Here is a 17,883-nt window from a genome sequence, read left to right as displayed (position 1 = left end):
CCACATTCAGAGGCGACTTCGACCATGCTTCAAGTAATGAGTTGAAAAAAGAGCCCAACTGAAGAGAATGATTAACTTATACATCCTAGCTTGCAGTGTAGCTTGTTGAAGAGATTCTTGGAGCTTGTTCATAGACCTAATTAACCTAGGTATCACTTCCACCGATCTATGGCACATCGGCTCATCAAACCACCCACTCCAACCACACCTTCTCTCATTACGAAGACAAGACCAAAATTGCCTTCCAAGGTTGCGATCTGACCATGAAGTGACGATGGCTAGATCACGATTTCCACAAGCACATATCAGCATTTTCCACAACTTTCTTTCTCTAATAGTAGTAGTGATCGATTGAATTAGGAGGAATAACAAGAAGAAGTAATATAAGCGTTAATTTATATGTTCAGAAAAGGTCCTTTAGGCTAAAATGACATAAATACCCTCATGTGCAAGTCACATGGGGGCAACTTAACGTTGGAATGGACGGACATCCAACTCGGGGACAAAACACGTGCAACTTATGGTCCATAGGTACTATTTGAGGGAAAAAAGTACCGTAGGGACTACATTAGGAAAAAAAAAATCCAAAACCTAAAGGACCATTCATGTAATTTGTTCTAAAAAAAATTATCTAAAGAAAGTGATAATTGACAAGTGTGTAGAGATGCTGATTCACTAGTAAATGGTGAATTTTCTAGTTTTGAGTTTATTTTAAGTTTAGTTATATGGTATGAAGTTTTGTACAAAATTAATTTGGTTATTAAAAAATTACAATCCAAAGAAATGCTTATTGATGTTGCCGTAAAATATTTGGAGGGCTTAATTAATTATTTTGAAGGATATAGGGAAAATAAGTTTGACTTTGCTATTAGTGAAGCTAAAGAAATAGCAAATACTGTTAATGTTAAACCTGATTTTATTTTTTTTTTAAAAACGTGATTATCAAAGAAAAAAACAATTTGATGAAATTCCAAATACCGAAAGAGAACACCAATTCTATCAAGAAGCATTTAAAAGATATTATTTTATTGTTATAGTAGATATAACTCTTGTTCAATTGAAAAAGTAGATTTGAACAAATGCAATATTTTCAATCTATATTTGGTTTCTTATTTGATGGTTCCAAATTAGTTTCTTTAGATGATGATGAATTAAAAAAATGTTGTTTAAATCTTGAGTCCAACTTGACAAGTGGTGAAGATTGTGATATTGATGGAATTCGTTTATTTATTGAGTTGCAAATTTTGCAAAAAATATTATTGATTGAAGCATACAAATGTGAAAGTCCTTGGACATTTCCCTAACGTTTTGGTTGCATATAGGATCTTGTTGACAGTACCAGTTACAGTTGCTTCCACGGAAAGAAGTTTTTCAAAATTGAAGCTTTTGAAATCATATCTCCACAACACTATGACTCAAGAAAGATTGAATGAATTATCAATTTTAAGTATTGAAAGTGAGTTTTTACAAAATATTGATTATTGTAAAATAAGAGATGTTTTTGCTTCGAAAAATGCACGAAGACATCGTTTTAGGTGATTTTCGTAGGTTTTTGTTTGTATTTTTTGTTTGATTATAAAATTTACTATATTTTTGATTTTCTAATTTTTTTATATATAAAGACATACAATTTTTTTTTATCTCACCCAGGATAGCAAAAAACAATGGACCGGCCTGGGGTGAGAGTGACTATGGAAGGGGAAAACAAACGGTTTTTTTAAATGTTTTAGGGATGAGAGTTAAAATTGTTGGACAAAACCACCTTAACATGTTATGCCATACCACAAAAATCATTTATGTAATAAAATTTTTAATATGTAAATATATTAATTATTTATAAATTCACAAAAAGATCAAAAATTAGTTGGTGAATATACTTGGCCTAAAGAGTTTGGTTTGTTGGATTCATCAACAATTAGCCTAAATAAGAAATTCAATTTCAATCCCTCATTTCTTAAAAGAAGTTTGCCATATGTAAATACTTATGTAGATACTTATGTAGGAATCCTACATATTGAACTTGGGATGGTCTATTTTTTTTTTCAAATAATAATAATAATAATAATAATAATAATAATAATAATTATAATATGTTGTTTTTCTTGTGTTTAATATTAAATTATGTATCTTTTCATGATTTTTTTTACCTTTTTACCAAAAAATAATTTTAATAAAAATCTGTGACCAAAAAACTAATAAAATGATGTTTTACATACTTTTATAAGTTTACAAAAAATGTGTTTGAAAGAGAAATAATAATGTTTATGCTATTTGACATTGATTTCAATATCTTGACTTTTCAATATTGAATAAACAAATATCTCCTCTGGATGGAAGAATATTCTCTTTTAAAAGTAATTTGGTACCATCTTCTAGAGTTTGGAAAATTCACAAAGGTATTGCATATTCAGGACCAATACGTTGTTGTATACTCGTATATATTTCTCTAACCAAACAATTACTAGTACACATATTGTGATCTCTAATATAAGAGTAAAAATAGGAATAAACATCCATATGATCCTGTTGAGATCTTTTAAGGATTCAATCTAGAAAAAAAATTGATAGCTTGTACTTATGTTGTAGCAATTATTATTTTAACGATCAACTTTTCAAATAATGATATTTATACTACCTAGTATAATCATAATATCATCAGATTTAATTCTTTTAACTAACTGATGAAAAATATGCAAATTAATAAACCCTGGTGGACGAATTTTATAGCGTTGACAACCACTGAAGCTTTTCCTAGAATTTTCGGCAGACCTCTCTGAGTTTTTAGGAAATTCCAAATGTGTAGTAAGTTTATGTATCTTATTGCTGAAGCTTATTACTTGAAATTCAACAGATCCTCTGTTTTCTTTGTTTTCTTTTTGTTTTTGAAAAACAATTGAAATAAATGAATTTTTTACCATAAAATAATTTCACACTCCCTTTTTTATAAATATTGATTTTATTAAGCAGGAACAATAATGTTAGAAATTTTAATGTAGTATGCACAATAATCACAATTTTTTTATAGATCCCTAATTTTTCAATTAATAAATCCTATTTTGGAGTTCAGTTGTATACTGAAAAGACAATACCAAATAGTTTACTACAAAATTTTGTTGATTAATTTCTAGCTTCAATTGATACGAATTTTCCCTAAGCCATTTCCTTATTATTGCACTAATCGATAAGAAGGTCAAAAAAGAACTTGATATTAATTAATTCATTTTGTTTTATGTTAAAATCATGATTTTCATCCAAAAATTGACTCGTTGTTTTATCTTGTTCTCATTCCAAACTAATGTGTTTCTATCCACACCAATATTATTCTTTAAATTCGACTTAAAAGAAATGATTATTCTTAATTCTCTATGGCGTCTAGAAGATGATTATTTTTAGGAACATGCGGATCATAATTCTTTTTCTCTATATTTCTAGCAACATTTTTTTTTGTTTTGGTATGAAATACCTATGATTTGATACAGAAAAAACTATCCATCATTTTTTAGAGATATGTGGGTAGATTCTAAAACTAATATTCATGTTTTCATTAAATGTGTAAAAAACTATCCATCATTATATCTATATCTTTCCTTTTAATATAGGATATTGTATTTTTTCTAACATTTATCAAGGTAAATAGCAGATCATATATTTGGATATTATTCATTATTTTTTTTATTCAATTCATGAAACGTCCAACTTATCTTAATTGCAAAGGAAAATCTCCTTTAAAGAATATTCTTAGTTTTTCGGTGTATTCTAAAAAGTATTCTTCAACATTGTTTTAATTATAAAATTCAAAATAGAAAAAAACATCATAAATGGTCCCTGTGATTTCCCAGATTCTGAAGTTTAGTCCCCGTGGTTTAAAAATCTCATAAATGGTCTCTGTGCTTTCAAAACTTTTGACAGATGATCCTTATTGCTAACTCCGTTAAGTTTTATCCGTTAACTGAAGGGCATTTTAGTCATTTCACACCACAGGGACCATTTATGATATTTTCAGTTATTTTTTTAAAAAAAGAAAAAACTATATATAATTATTTAATATATAATCTCTCTCTCTCTCTCTCTCCAAGCCACCTCCTTTCTCTCTTTCTTAGCTCATGTCCGACAAGAAAAAAATCGTCCAAACTGCCACTGGTGAAGATGTGACATCCCCATTTTTAAGGCAAGAAAAGATCGATTTTATTTATGCTTTATAAAAATCAGAGTATCTCTTTTAATAAAAATATTGCGGAATTTATTCCAAAAAAAACATGATAATCGCGTTATCAAAGCATTTCTAAATAAATATATTTTTATTCACTTTTAAAACATTTGGGATGTCATCGTCAATACAGAAACATAAGCATAAACATAACTTACATTCATTTACTCTAGTGATCTACATCTCTTTTAAATCTCTCAGTGTAATGTGACTTTATATCAACACGTGTAATATACATAAACTGAGTGGGTCAGGTTGGGAAACCTGGTGAGTACATAGGGTTTTCAACCCATAATAATATAATTATTATGTTTAAACAATCAAACAATTAACCTAATTACGCATCCCCATTATCTTCTTTATTCTTAAGGATCTACCCTAAGAATCAGCTATTTCTTATTCATTCATTCCTAAGGATCATCCTAAGGAAACAACATGAAGTCCATTGTTACGAATGACACATTGGTCAATCGCAACTACTAATCTTGTCACTTAGGCGCAACTGCCAGAATTCGGACATTTTCTATGAGGCGCTTCTGCCGGTATTGACCTTTAAACGCTACTGTCATGGTTATAGGGCTCCTTATTAGGCGTAGCTGTCGATACTGTCATTAGAGCGCATCTGCTAGGACGTTTACCGTAGATCTAAACCATCTACGGGTTGTCGCGCAGCTGTCAGTTCTCATCTATAGGGTACCAGGTCCACTACTGCCAATGTATAACTATAGGGCACTAGGTCCATGCTACTAATGTTCCTCTATTTCATCTTTTATCCCTCATCATTCATCTACCCAGGATTTACCCAACATATTTTGTAGATATAAAATACTTTATACAGTTTACATCATTTAAAACATGTATAAAAATCTTTCACCAGCATAGATAACAAGTATTCAGACAATATGCACACATAGCACGTAATTTATAATTAAATACTTCATATCTATGTGTAAGATGAAAGGGACCATGCACTTGAAGAGAATTGTTATCGAGATTATGAAAGCAATTATGATTGAATGATTGAAAAGTAAGAACACAATGAGTAAATATTAATCAGATCTTATATTGATGAAGACTGATTACAAAGCTTTATGCAGAAAGAATACTCGAGTTCAAAAGTTCTTTCTACTTCTATCCTCAGTCCCTATTTATAGGAGACCTGAGTGTACAAAAAATATACTAAGTCTATTACAATACGCTTCGCATAAAATTGTGACTCAGTAATATAACTAATATGCGAAACTCAAAAGAAACAACCACTTCGGTTTTTACAATACATAGACTCTACAATCTCCCCCTTTGTAAATAATCGAAGCTATTCAGTCCATAAGTTTCTGAACAGCTGAGTAAATTGTCTTTCGCACTTCACTATACCAAGAAATCACCATTTTAAGCTCCCTCTTGTCTCCTTCGTTATTCTTCTTGCAGTTATTCATACGAACAATAAAATTCGTATATTGCGAAGAAGTATATCTTTCAATTTCCGAGACCTTGAACAAAAATTTCTTGGGCTTTCCTTTTGTATCCTTCCCTGAAAATACCATGCCAAAAGGTTTCAAGCATATTTCACCATCATCATATTTAGATAATGCTCATTGGGTTAAGGTATCTTCCCGGGGGACATTTACTTCCTTTCCCAAGGTCGTTGCGAGTTCTTCATCAGTTAATGTCAAACATTTAAAGTAGTTATCAGTAAAAATCTTGACATGTGTAAAACCGAATCTAAACACTTCAGTTTCAGATTCTTTGAGCTTTTGATCTTGCATGTGTTTTAAAATAAGAGCTACTTGGATAAGATCATTGCAGTTCATATGAGGGAAGTCAGCTATTGTGAAGTCATATTGTTTGTTATCAGCTCTAGTGACAAAATATCGAATGTTCTGAAGCATGTCTTCAAACAACAAATATTTCTTAATCTTCAACACCTTTTTAATCTTCATCAAGGACCATATTTCATCTAGATTCTTTCTAAATACAGCATGAAATCTGATTTTCATATGTATGTAGTCTTCAGCATTATTAAACTTCTCACTTATCTTGTACTGAGCTGTTATGAATAGCATTTCATTAATCGGAAAATCCAACTGGCATTTGTCTGAATTCGCAATATTGTAGCTCCTCTTCGGATTTTTATCAAATTCGTACATCTCCTTCCCTGCCACATTTGACTCTATAGTTTCATAAGAATAAAGCTTCGCAGGATCACCTTTATTCATTGTGGGAGGATCACTTGCCCTTTGCCTCATTATGCTCTGAACGTGTCTCATCCTTTCCATTTCAGCCTCAACTTCAACTTTCTTCTCCTCCTTCGACTTTTCATACAAAATCCATTTTCCTTTTCGCACATCATCAGTTGGAGGTTTCGCACTCGAACTTCCTCCTTCTTTTGACCCAATTATAATCCCCTTGAGAATTGGCCTTGTTGTTACTGTTGTTGAAGAAATTGGCATTGTGAATATTGGAAGAGTAGTTTTGAGCTGAGTGGATATCACTTTCCCCACAGTCTTTGCATCATCCTCTTTACTTGTATTCTTCTCTCCCCCTTGCACCCCTATGAAAGTAGGTGGGGCATTCTTCGGTAGTAAAGAGGTAAAGTTTGCAATAGGAGCAAGTGCCTTCTGAATTGCTTGTTCCAAAGTATTGACTTTGAGAGACAAGAATTCAGGAGTGAAAATGGTCTGATATGAAGATTGTGAAACCAAAGTTTTCAACTCAGTCAGCAACTGAATCAACTGATCAAATTTCTCTTTGTTTTCTTTCTGATTAGCTGCAAGAACTGGAGCAGGAGATTGAAAATCATTGAAAACTTTGTTCAGGTCTGTTGTAATGACATCAACCCTCTTCTGTACTTCCAAATTTTGAGAAGTAATATCTTGAAGCTCCTTGGAAAGTTCTTTCTTTAATTCCTCAACTTTAAAATTGACATCCTCCCTAACCTTCTTTACATCCTGCACAAAAAGAACGTGACGTTCTTTTGCAACAGTCTTCAATTCCTTAAGAACCTCATTAAACGAATTCGCTTGAGCTTGAATGCGAAGCTCATTATTCTTATTTGATTGAGCAACTTTATCAAGTATTCTCTTTTCAGCAGACTTGATCGTAGCTTCAACCTCCAATCCTGACATAGATGACGTTTTACTAGAATCAGCTTCTGACTGAATAATGGCATTCAACTTTTGATTCAGGATTTTGACTTGCTTTCCTGTCATAAGCATATGATCAGCTATCTTCTCCTCCTCTGAATCAAAATGTAAATCTTCAAATATTCCTCCAAAACCTCCTCCTGCGGTTTCATCATCGGACATGGGTTGCGAAGGTTTCGGAGTTTCGGGTGATTGTGATGGAAATAAGGTTGTGAATGGATGTTGTAGAGGATGATCAAAAATTGATAATGTAGTGAGTGTAGTTGTTGGAAGAGAAAATGGTGGTAATGAAGTAGATATATTCTCAGAAGAGATGGGTAAAGAAGCAAATAAGCTGATAGGTAGTGTGGTTTCGACACTTGTGATAGGTGCCCCCGTATCAGATACGTTGACAACCATATCAGAAGTAGGTACCTCCTCAGAAACTGATTTGGTAGGGACTACTTCAAGTGGAATAGAGGTTGTTGTAGAGATTTGCGAAGTTGGTGTAATTGAAACAGGTGGAATAGAAACAGTTACCGGTGAAGAAACAGGTGGAGTCTCTGGAACCACCTCTTCATCAGACGACTCGTTGCAAACAACCAACTTACGTTTCTTGGAAAATGTTTGTTGCATATGTTTCGCAACATCCTGAGCTCTTTTCCTCTTTGATCCTGGAGAAATAGGAGCTGGAACACTTCTAACCGTTACCCCCTTACTGCTGCCTTCTGCCATGCGAATAGGAGAGGATTTGCGAATCGTCTTCAGTACCCCAGATTTTGATGGTATAGTTTCCTTCTTCGATTTTGAAGACGTTTCCTCTATCTGAACCTCTTCCGCTTGAGTTTGTTTTGAAGATTGACATGTTTCACCCTTCTTAGTGGTCTTCTTCGTCTTTGATGTTTTGGCAGTGACTTCCAATAGGATCCCAATCTGCACAGCGGGATCCACCGTCTTCATGTATTTTACCAACACTTTGTGAGTGAATGATACCTTACTAAGCATCGCATCCGGAATGCGAGCAACATGTGTAAAGATATTTTCATCGTCTTCCACCACATTTGTAAATTGATACAACGAGAATTCTGCAACCTCGGCACCGTCTGGGACTTGGATTCCTGCTTTTTCATATATCTTTTCAAGAATAAGGCTCCAATATCTTGCACAAGAGATTCCTTTTTCAGAATTCATATTTTCAAGACTCTTTACGAACTCCTTCCACAACTGAGTTTCGTAATCCACACTAATATCATAGTATAAGCCCATCACCATCGCATAAACTTCCATACGCCCCCTGTCAAGACCTACTGTTCTTCCTGTCAAACATCTGAGAAAAATGCCAAATAGAAAAATTCCACATACATGGTAATCCAGATTTTCGGAAATCACTGATCTTCTCAAGTGCTGGTTGATGTCCCATCTCATTGAACATAAAGATGACTTGGGAATTGATGGGTTTGAAAAATGGAGGATTATTGGGAATGTTCAAGAACTCAATGAACATCTTCTTGTTCAAACGAACCCTCTTGTTGTTCACCAATTGAAAGGTTATGATATCAGTGGCATAGTTGTGGGATGATGTTGATGCTGCCAATGACAACCATGTCATCGGAACGGAGAAAGAACTAAACATGGCAGTTGCTAAAGGAGATCTTTTCAAGGCAACAATCAACATCTTTATTTCTTCTGGGTAAGATGAAACTCGAGGATCAACAAGGTAGTTGGTGCTTTGGATCTTCATGAGTGATTGTGAGAGAACTTCATCAGTGTTGGATTGAGTAAAAGCCATTGTTAGGGTTTGAAGAAGATAAAGAATCAGAGAATTTATGAATTCTTGTTTTGATCGCGTAACCGTATAACACCGTCTTGAATCCCCTTTTATAGGTAACCCGAATCGATTTGAAATTAAAGCGGGATGCATTTAATGTCATCCGATGTGGCACCTTGATAATCGGACCATGACTGCAAAAGTTAGCCATGTGTGAAAAAGCAACTGTCACATCTCCTAGAAACCCGGACCGAATACCATTTGGCACGTATACACAGCCTGTCAATATTCCCGTTGTTGAATTGTAACTGTTAGAACCCTTTGCATGGAGGCAAGGCTCTTTCACTTTTGGGATATAAAGTGAAGTCATATGCCAGATTTTGCGAAATCATCAGCCTGAGTTAGTATTACTCAGAACCTCAAGGATTTCGTGAGTGCAGTGTTCCAAAGAAATAAGATAAGAAACAAATTTTTTTTGGAATTCTGTGATGTCAAAAATCCAATTTGACACAAAGGCAGTTAAACCCGAGGCAAAGGTTGCTTCGTTAATCATCAAGAGAGATGATCAACAGCTTGTGTATGTTCCCGTGAATTACAATCGAATACTTTTTGATAAGTATCAAAGGGCTTCTTTTGAAAGATATTTTTGGGTTGGTTTCAAATTGATGGGTTTTAGCCATATGAACATTCCTATGTGCACATACAAAACCCTAATGCTTGGATCTAGGTTTCTCTAATTGAACATGCATGAATCCAAGACTTATAATGGTTATTCTAGCATAATAACAAGGATAAATCAGAGTTATAAGTTTACATTGAATCACTTGTTTGATCTTCTTGTTCTTGGAGCTTTAGAGTCACAATTGTCACTCCTATAATGGCTTACAAATACCAACTAGCAAGAGGATGATTTGAGAGAGAGAGATAAAGGACTTAGAAATTGTCCAGGGTTTCACTAGGAACAAGAGGTGTCGATTTCCATGACCCCAAGGGTCTATTTATACTTGTAAGGCTCCTAGGGTTTCACCCTTAAACCCTAATTGGATAACTTAAGCCCAAAGCAATCCTAATCCCTTTATGATAACCTTTTGGACGGATTTTAAGATTATCCTAAGCCCTAAAATCATCTACCATATTATCCATAAGGGATTACAACCTAAAGTATAACTATCACACATTTGATAGTTTAAGTCCTTCTATTTAATTAATCTCTTTAAGTCACCAAATTAATTCCTAATTAATTTATGACTTATATTAATCAAATGAAACAATAATGTTATTCAACATAATATTTCAACTCTCATTGTAAATCATCCTATCAAGTTGCTATGGTGAAGGCAACCTAAAAGGACCATGCTCAATCGGGTCAAATACTTGCTTAATATAGTTGCAGCCTTAGACACTATTCCAACACAAATTTCATTACATATCAACCTTAACATAAGGTGAGAAATTGCAACTGAAATTACTTGTATGACCAATGTAATCAGTTATAAGTTGACTTTTGAAAATATTTATCATGACTAGGATTTGCGAATGAAACTCACACAGAAATCATATTCATAAAAATTGTTGTACTTGATCTTGTTGGGTAACAAACATCGTGGGTTGTGAATTTTTGATCAAGACCACGCATGCGAATTGAATATGATTTGGAGTTTCGAAAGTTTGGTACTAAAACAAAAGTTTCATTAATATCTGGAAAAAATTTCCCCGTCAATTCCTCAAAGTTTAGAGTTTTGGGTTTCACTTTCATCACGGACTCATGATGTCAGATCCTTAACATAAAATGTTTGTATATCTAAGTCTCGATGGGTTTGATCAGAGTCCTCTCGAACATACGTCTTTATGTGTGATTTGTGTTAAGAATTTTATGATGAAAAATATTGGTTATAAGACCGAATCTACCTCTGTTATGTGTGCACCAAACAGAAAACTCTTAACTCATTTGAGAAGAGTAAGGTAGCTCTTTTGACTAATGCGAATATAAGCCTTATTGGGAAGAAATTTTCATGTGATAATTTCATCAAGGCTTTCCTTTCGTACACATAGAGTCATATGAGGCTTAAGACAACATGTTGCAACATGCTTCTAGGGACATCTTAACTAGTACAAAGTTGGAAAAAATAGTACCTTCCCATAGAAACATACAAGCATGACCTCTTCGCAATAAGCACTGGACTAAGCTAAAAACACACAATCCTTAAAGAACAAGGTTAACATAACAAATATTTTGTGATTTTTTATATATATATTTTTATATATTATATTTATTTATTTATTTATTTTTCTAAAATGAAAATGTATAAAAAGTAAACCTAACCTTAGTTGTTATATGTGCGAATGCGAAGAAATGTGGATGCGAAGCCATGCGAAGCCTCTGAATGAACAATAACTTCTGAACAATTCCGACTTAGAGCTTCTGACCGGACCTTTCATCCTTGAATTATTGATTTTGAAACTGAATTCACATCAATCATTCCCAAACCTGCTAAAACTCTTACAAATGATTTTTCATCAAGTGGTTTAGTAAAAGTATCAACAAGTTGTTCAGTGGTTTTAACAAAATGAATTTCAATATTCCCATCTTCCACACGATCTTTGATAAAATAATATCGAAGAGCTATATGTTTTGTCTTTAAGTGTTGTACTGGATTATGAAAAATGTGAATTGCACTTTGATAATCACAATACAAAGGAATCTTTTTCATATTGATAGCATAATCACGAAGTTGACTCTGAATCCAAATGATTTGCGATGTGCAAGCAACAGCTGCAATGTATTCAGCCTCAGCATTTGATATAGCAACACAAGTTTGCTTCTTTGATTGCCAACTCACCAACTTTCCATCCAACAATTGACATCCAGCACTTGTACTTTTTCTATCCAAAGTACATCCTCCTAGATCTGAGTCTAAAAAAGATTGAATAAAAAATCCCGATTTCGTAGGATACCAAAGTCCTAAAGAAATTGTTCCTTTAAGATAGCAAAAAATATTTTTCACTGCAGTTAAATGAGGTTCCCTGGGATTAGCTTGATATATAGCACAATTACATACCGAAAACATAATATCAGGTCTACTTGCAGTTAAGTACAATAAGGACCATGTCATGCTTCGATAAAGAGTTAAATCAACAACAGGAGTATCTAATGAAGGAGTTAGTCTTGTTCCCACTGCCATAGGTACTCTCAACTTCGTGTTGTTGGTCATTCCAAACTTTTCAAGCAAGTTCTTTTTGTATTTTTCTTGATTGATTAAAATTCCATCCCAATTCTATCTTATATTCTAACCAAGAAAATTATTGATTTTTCCCATCATACTCATTTCAAATTGACTTTTCATTAGATTTTCAAATTCAATTGACAATGTTGGGTCAGTTGAGCCAAAAATAATATCATCAACATAAATTTGAACAAGCATGAGATGATTCCCAACTTTCTTGCGAAATAATGTGGGGTCAACTGATCCTTGTTTAAATTTAGATTGTTTCAAGAAATTTGTAAGTGTTGCATACGAGGCTCTTGGTGCTTGTTTTAACCCATAAACTGCTTTGTCAAGAATGTAGACATGATTAGGATGTTTCTCATTTATAAATCCCAGTGGTTGTTCAACATACATTGTTTCTTCAAGTTCTCTAATTAAGAATGCGCATTTAACATCCATTTGAAAAACGTCAAAGTCTTTGTGAGCTGCATAGGCTAAAAATATGCGAACTGCTTTGAGTCTTGCGACAGGAGCAAATGTTTCTTCATAGTTTATTCCTTCTTGTTGAGAATATCCTTTAACCAGTAGTCTAGATTTATTTTGAATAATATTTCCATCTTTGTCGGTTTTATTTTTAAAGATCCATTTTAATCCGACAATTGAAATATCAGAAGGTTTAGGAATTAATCTCCAAACCTTGTTTCGTTCAAATTCAGCCAGTTCAGATTGCATAGCAATAACCTAATCTGAGTGTTCCATAGCATTCTCTACTGTCTTTGGCTCTATTTTCGAAATAAAAACATTAAACATACACAATTCTTGGTTCACATTTAGTACCTCATTTTTCACACGAATCTGAGCTCTTGTCAACACACCATCTTGTGGATTCCCAATTACCTGTTCTTTGGGATGATTTCTTGTCCATTTCTCAAGTGGTGGAAAATCAGGATTAAATTCCAATGGTGCATCTTCATACATATCTTTATTTTCAGATCCCGCAAGAGAAATTATCATTTAATTCATGAAATTCATCATTTTCATCAAGATTAATTGTCTCTGTTTCATCATGCTCCCCCTCAACATGATGTTCATCTTGATGTTCCCCCTCTAAATGACATTTCTGATAATTTTGCGAATGCTCCCCCTCAACTTGATGATTCATATTTTCTTTCCCCCCTAAAAAGTTTGCTCTTCCATGACATCAACTCCAGGCACACTTTTGCAAGTTATCGACGTTGTAGTGATTGTTGAATCATCATTATGTTTTGAGGATTCTGATGTTTGATTATTAGGAGCATTAGTTTCTGCATCAATTGCCCTGTCAGGAGTTCCAAAAATTAAGTCATAATCAAAATCATTTATTTCTGAATCATCATTATGTTTTGCCCACGATTGGTTTGATGTCTAGTGTAAACATATCACCATATCTTTTGGATTTGAGAAGTACTTCATTTGTTTTCGCATTTGAATGATACTTTGGTAGGAAAACACTAATCAAGAAGGAAGTATCATTCAAATGTTAGATTTTACTTTTGTATACGATACTTTGGTAGGTTTTGAAATTGAAGGATTTTGGAAAATTTGGTTGTTTAGGTGTAAATTTCATTTTGGTTTGATTTGTAACATTCAAAGTTGATGAATTATTCGTGAATTTGTCAACATTACGAAACTTTTGATTATTCACAAATTTTTGCGAAGTCTCAAATTTTCGATTGTTGTCATATTTGCGAACAAATTTATCATTATTTGTCATTGGAATTTTGTCAATAGAATATATTGGTTTGTGAAAACTTGTATCTTTTTGTTTATTTATTCTCTGAAATTTTGATGATTTTGACTTTGAAATCTGTTCTTTTTCAACTTTTGATTTGTCATTGGACACAACTTGCCAAAAAATTTCTTTTCTTGCTTTTCTTTTTGAAATATTATTTTCTGTTGAATAATTTCCAACCATCAATTTAAACTCATGAGAATTTAATTTCACTTCAATCTTTGGTTTTGCAACATTCTCAAAAACTTTGTTTGCTTTTTCCTTTTTAACCACCCATTTTTGTGATGATTTTTGATTTCGATAAATATAAGAATTTTGAGTCAATTTTTTTCTACTGTATTTTGATTTGAGAAGAAACCTTCTGTAGTTGACCTTTCATTATCATTTTCAACCATTTTGTTGAATTCAGGTTTAATTTTCTCAGCATTCCCAGTAGTGACAAATACTTGATTTGGAAAAATGGTGTTATCTGTGCATATAAAATTTGGATAAACCACAGTGTTAGTTTCCAAATAATGTGCACCTTTGTCACTTAGAATTTTGTTGAATTCTTCTGTATCACCAAACACTTGATCAACTACAACTCGTGGAGGTATTTCATGTGATTCCTTCACATCTTCTTTGTTTTCATCAGTGTCATCAAATTTCCAGCTTTCAACTTCCACATTATCAAAATTACAATGTTGCGAAGTAAAGGGGTTTTCAATGTCATCTTTGACTATCGAATCAACTAAAATTTCTTTACCTTTGATCTTAGATGTGATATTAATGATTGACAATTGAGAACAATCAACCTCTTCTTCCTCTTCAATCTCACTGATTTCACTTACATTATCTGAATTGTCATCGACATCAGCATAATTAAGTTGAGAATCAAGAGTTGAGGTTTCAGTTATCTTTAAGATTTTCAGTTGTTCATTCTTTGTCAAACTTTCATTGACAATACTAACCAACTCATTAGCATTCAAGTATTCATCAATTTTGACAATACCATATGCAAATGTATCATTAGGTATTTTGTGAAATTGAGCAATTGTGTTTTCGCAATCATAAGACACAACATCAACTTTTTCACGATCATATTCAAGAAAAGGTAAAAGTTTCCTATGCTGTTCTTTGCTAATGTCAGATGAATGATGTAAAGCAGTTAATTTTGCATGCAAACGCTTAGCAGAGTTACAGTATATGTTTCTTTGTGCTAATAAGAACCTAACTTCATTTCCAAGATTGTCCCTATCACAATTTACATTTTTGATTTGCATTTCAAGTTTGTCTATTCTGCTTCGTTTTATTTCTAACTCTCTTCGTGTATCAACTAGTTGCATATTTAAATTTTGAGCTTCAGTACTAGCAGACACAATAATAGAATCAAAATAAGCAACAATATCATCAAAAGAAGTAATTTCAGCATCATAAGCAGATAAAGTAATATTAAAAGATTCAAGAATAGCACGTACCTTGGTAGTCATTGGTGATTTGTCCGTGGATTTGGATACGAAGCACTGACCGGAAACATTCTCTTCGCAATCATCTTCAAAGCTTGCGAACATTGCTCCATGAGTTGGATGCCTCATTTCTTCATCATCAGATCATGAAGACCAGATCTGATATGTTCCACTCTCTTCCTCAACAGACTCACCCTTTGCAACTAGTGACATTCCTTTCACCTGCGCACACACTTCTTCGAGCTTTTCGGAATAGTAAGCTTCATCTTTCACTTTGTTCTTTTTCTCCTCTTTCTTTCGTAACATGCAATCTGTTGTGAAGTGATTCGCACCATTGCAGTAGTGACAATTGATTCCAGAATCACCTTTTAGTTTCTTCACATCTTTTGCATCTTTTTGCTTTTCATCAACTTTTTCCATTTTCTTCTTCTCCTCACCTCCAGCTTTAGCAACTCCACTCTTTGCATCATTTTCCTTTCCTTTTGAATTAAAAGGCTTTTTGAAAAATTTCTTAACTCTGTCGTTTGAGTAGAATGCTACAGCTTCATCATCAGAGTTCATTAAGAAACCTTCATTGTTTGAACCATCTGTTTCATTAGTATCAACTTCAAATACCTTTGAAACAAGAGCCAAAGGACCTCCTATACTTTGTTTTGATTCTTCATACATTTATGAGACTTCACTTTCGTGTGTTTTCAGCTGATTGTAGAGATCATTCAGGCTGGTTGTATCAAAACTTTGTTGATTCTTTATCATCATACTCACACTTCGCCATTCCTTGCGAAGGCCCATGATGAATGTTAAATTGAACTCCATGAGAGACCTAGTGATTCCATACCTATTGCAGCGATACACAAGCTTATTCAGACGATCACAGTAACTTTCAAGAGTTTCAGCATCCTTTTGTCTGAATTCCTTTAGTTCAACAAGACATTGCTTCACAGAGTTGATCTTCATCTTTTCGCTACCTTGATACTTCTCTTTCAGAGTGTTCCAGATCTCCTTGGCTGTTTTACAACTACGAATGTAATTGTAAACCACATGAGGTAGAGCACCTCTTAGTTCCCTCATGAACCTCTTTTCATTCTTTTTCATACGGTTTTGTTGTTCAACAACTTCAGCAGAAGTAGTAGACGGTCCAATTGATTGGACATTAGCAGGAGCTTGAACTATTCCATTGATACAATTCCAAAGTTCTTCATCAATTCCATTTAAGTAATCCTCCATTCTGTCAGCCCATTGATCATAGTATTCAGGGATTAACATCGGAATTTTGGTTGAAGAACCAAGCAAATGAGAGAAAGAAGTCATCGTATTCATGTTGAAGTTCACCATTGATGAACACGAAAATTTCAGAAAGCTTGAAAAACTTGATGAATTTGATAATTGATCAACTAAAATGATCACAAATTGCTAATCGATCACTCGACTAAACAGTCCAAAGGCAGAATCGATTCAAATCTGAAGATCAAAAGTGATTTTCAAAACCAAAATGCACGAAAATTTTTGAGTGAAGTTACTACTCAAAAACCAAATGATTCTAACACGAAAATCAAATCGATGCAGTTTGAATCCTGCTCTGATACCAATTAAAGAGAATTGTTATCGAGATTATGAAAACAATTATGATTGAATGATTGAAAAGTAAGAACACAACGAGTAAATATTAATCAGATCTTATATTGATGAAGACTGATTACAAAGCTTTAAGCAGAAAGAATAATCGAGTTCAAAAGTTCTTTCTACTTCTATCCTCAGTCCCTATTTATAGGAGACCTGAGTGTACAAAAAAATATACTAAGTCTATTACAATACGCTTCGCATAAAATTGTGACTCAGTAAAATAACTAATATGCAAAAATTAAAAGAAACAACCACTGTGACTTTTACAATGCATAAACTCTATAGCACTCACCTGATAAGGTGATGACTTGTACTCGGACAACACTTCATTACTGTTAAAACAATTTCCCTCGGACAAAACCTAGTATCATTACCACTGGAGTTTAGTCTAACGACAACCACGACAAATTAATAGTCTAGCTATTATCATTATTATATAAGCGTTAAATAACACTCAATATAACTCATAATAACAGCCCAAATAATTATTTTAAGGTCCTAATAACATTACTATATCGAAACATAAGCTATGCTAAAGATAGGGTAGACGTAGCTCACTTACAACGGGTTTTCTCGAAAACTGGGCTTCGCTGGAGCAGCGTTCCCGAGCCGAAAGGCTCTTTTATCGGGACTCCAGGAGCCTCGGGAATTCCTTCGGGTGCTAGGGGGTTTACCTAGGTTTGGGAGGCTAGAGAGAGAAACTAGAGAGAGAAAGTGAGTTTGGGAGGTGTGAAGAGAAGT

This window comes from Lactuca saligna, chromosome 6, assembly GCF_052625555.1.
Source record: "Lactuca saligna cultivar CGN05327 chromosome 6, ASM5262555v1, whole genome shotgun sequence".
NCBI lineage: Eukaryota > Viridiplantae > Streptophyta > Magnoliopsida > Asterales > Asteraceae > Lactuca > Lactuca saligna.
This window is presented reverse-complemented; position numbering follows the sequence as displayed.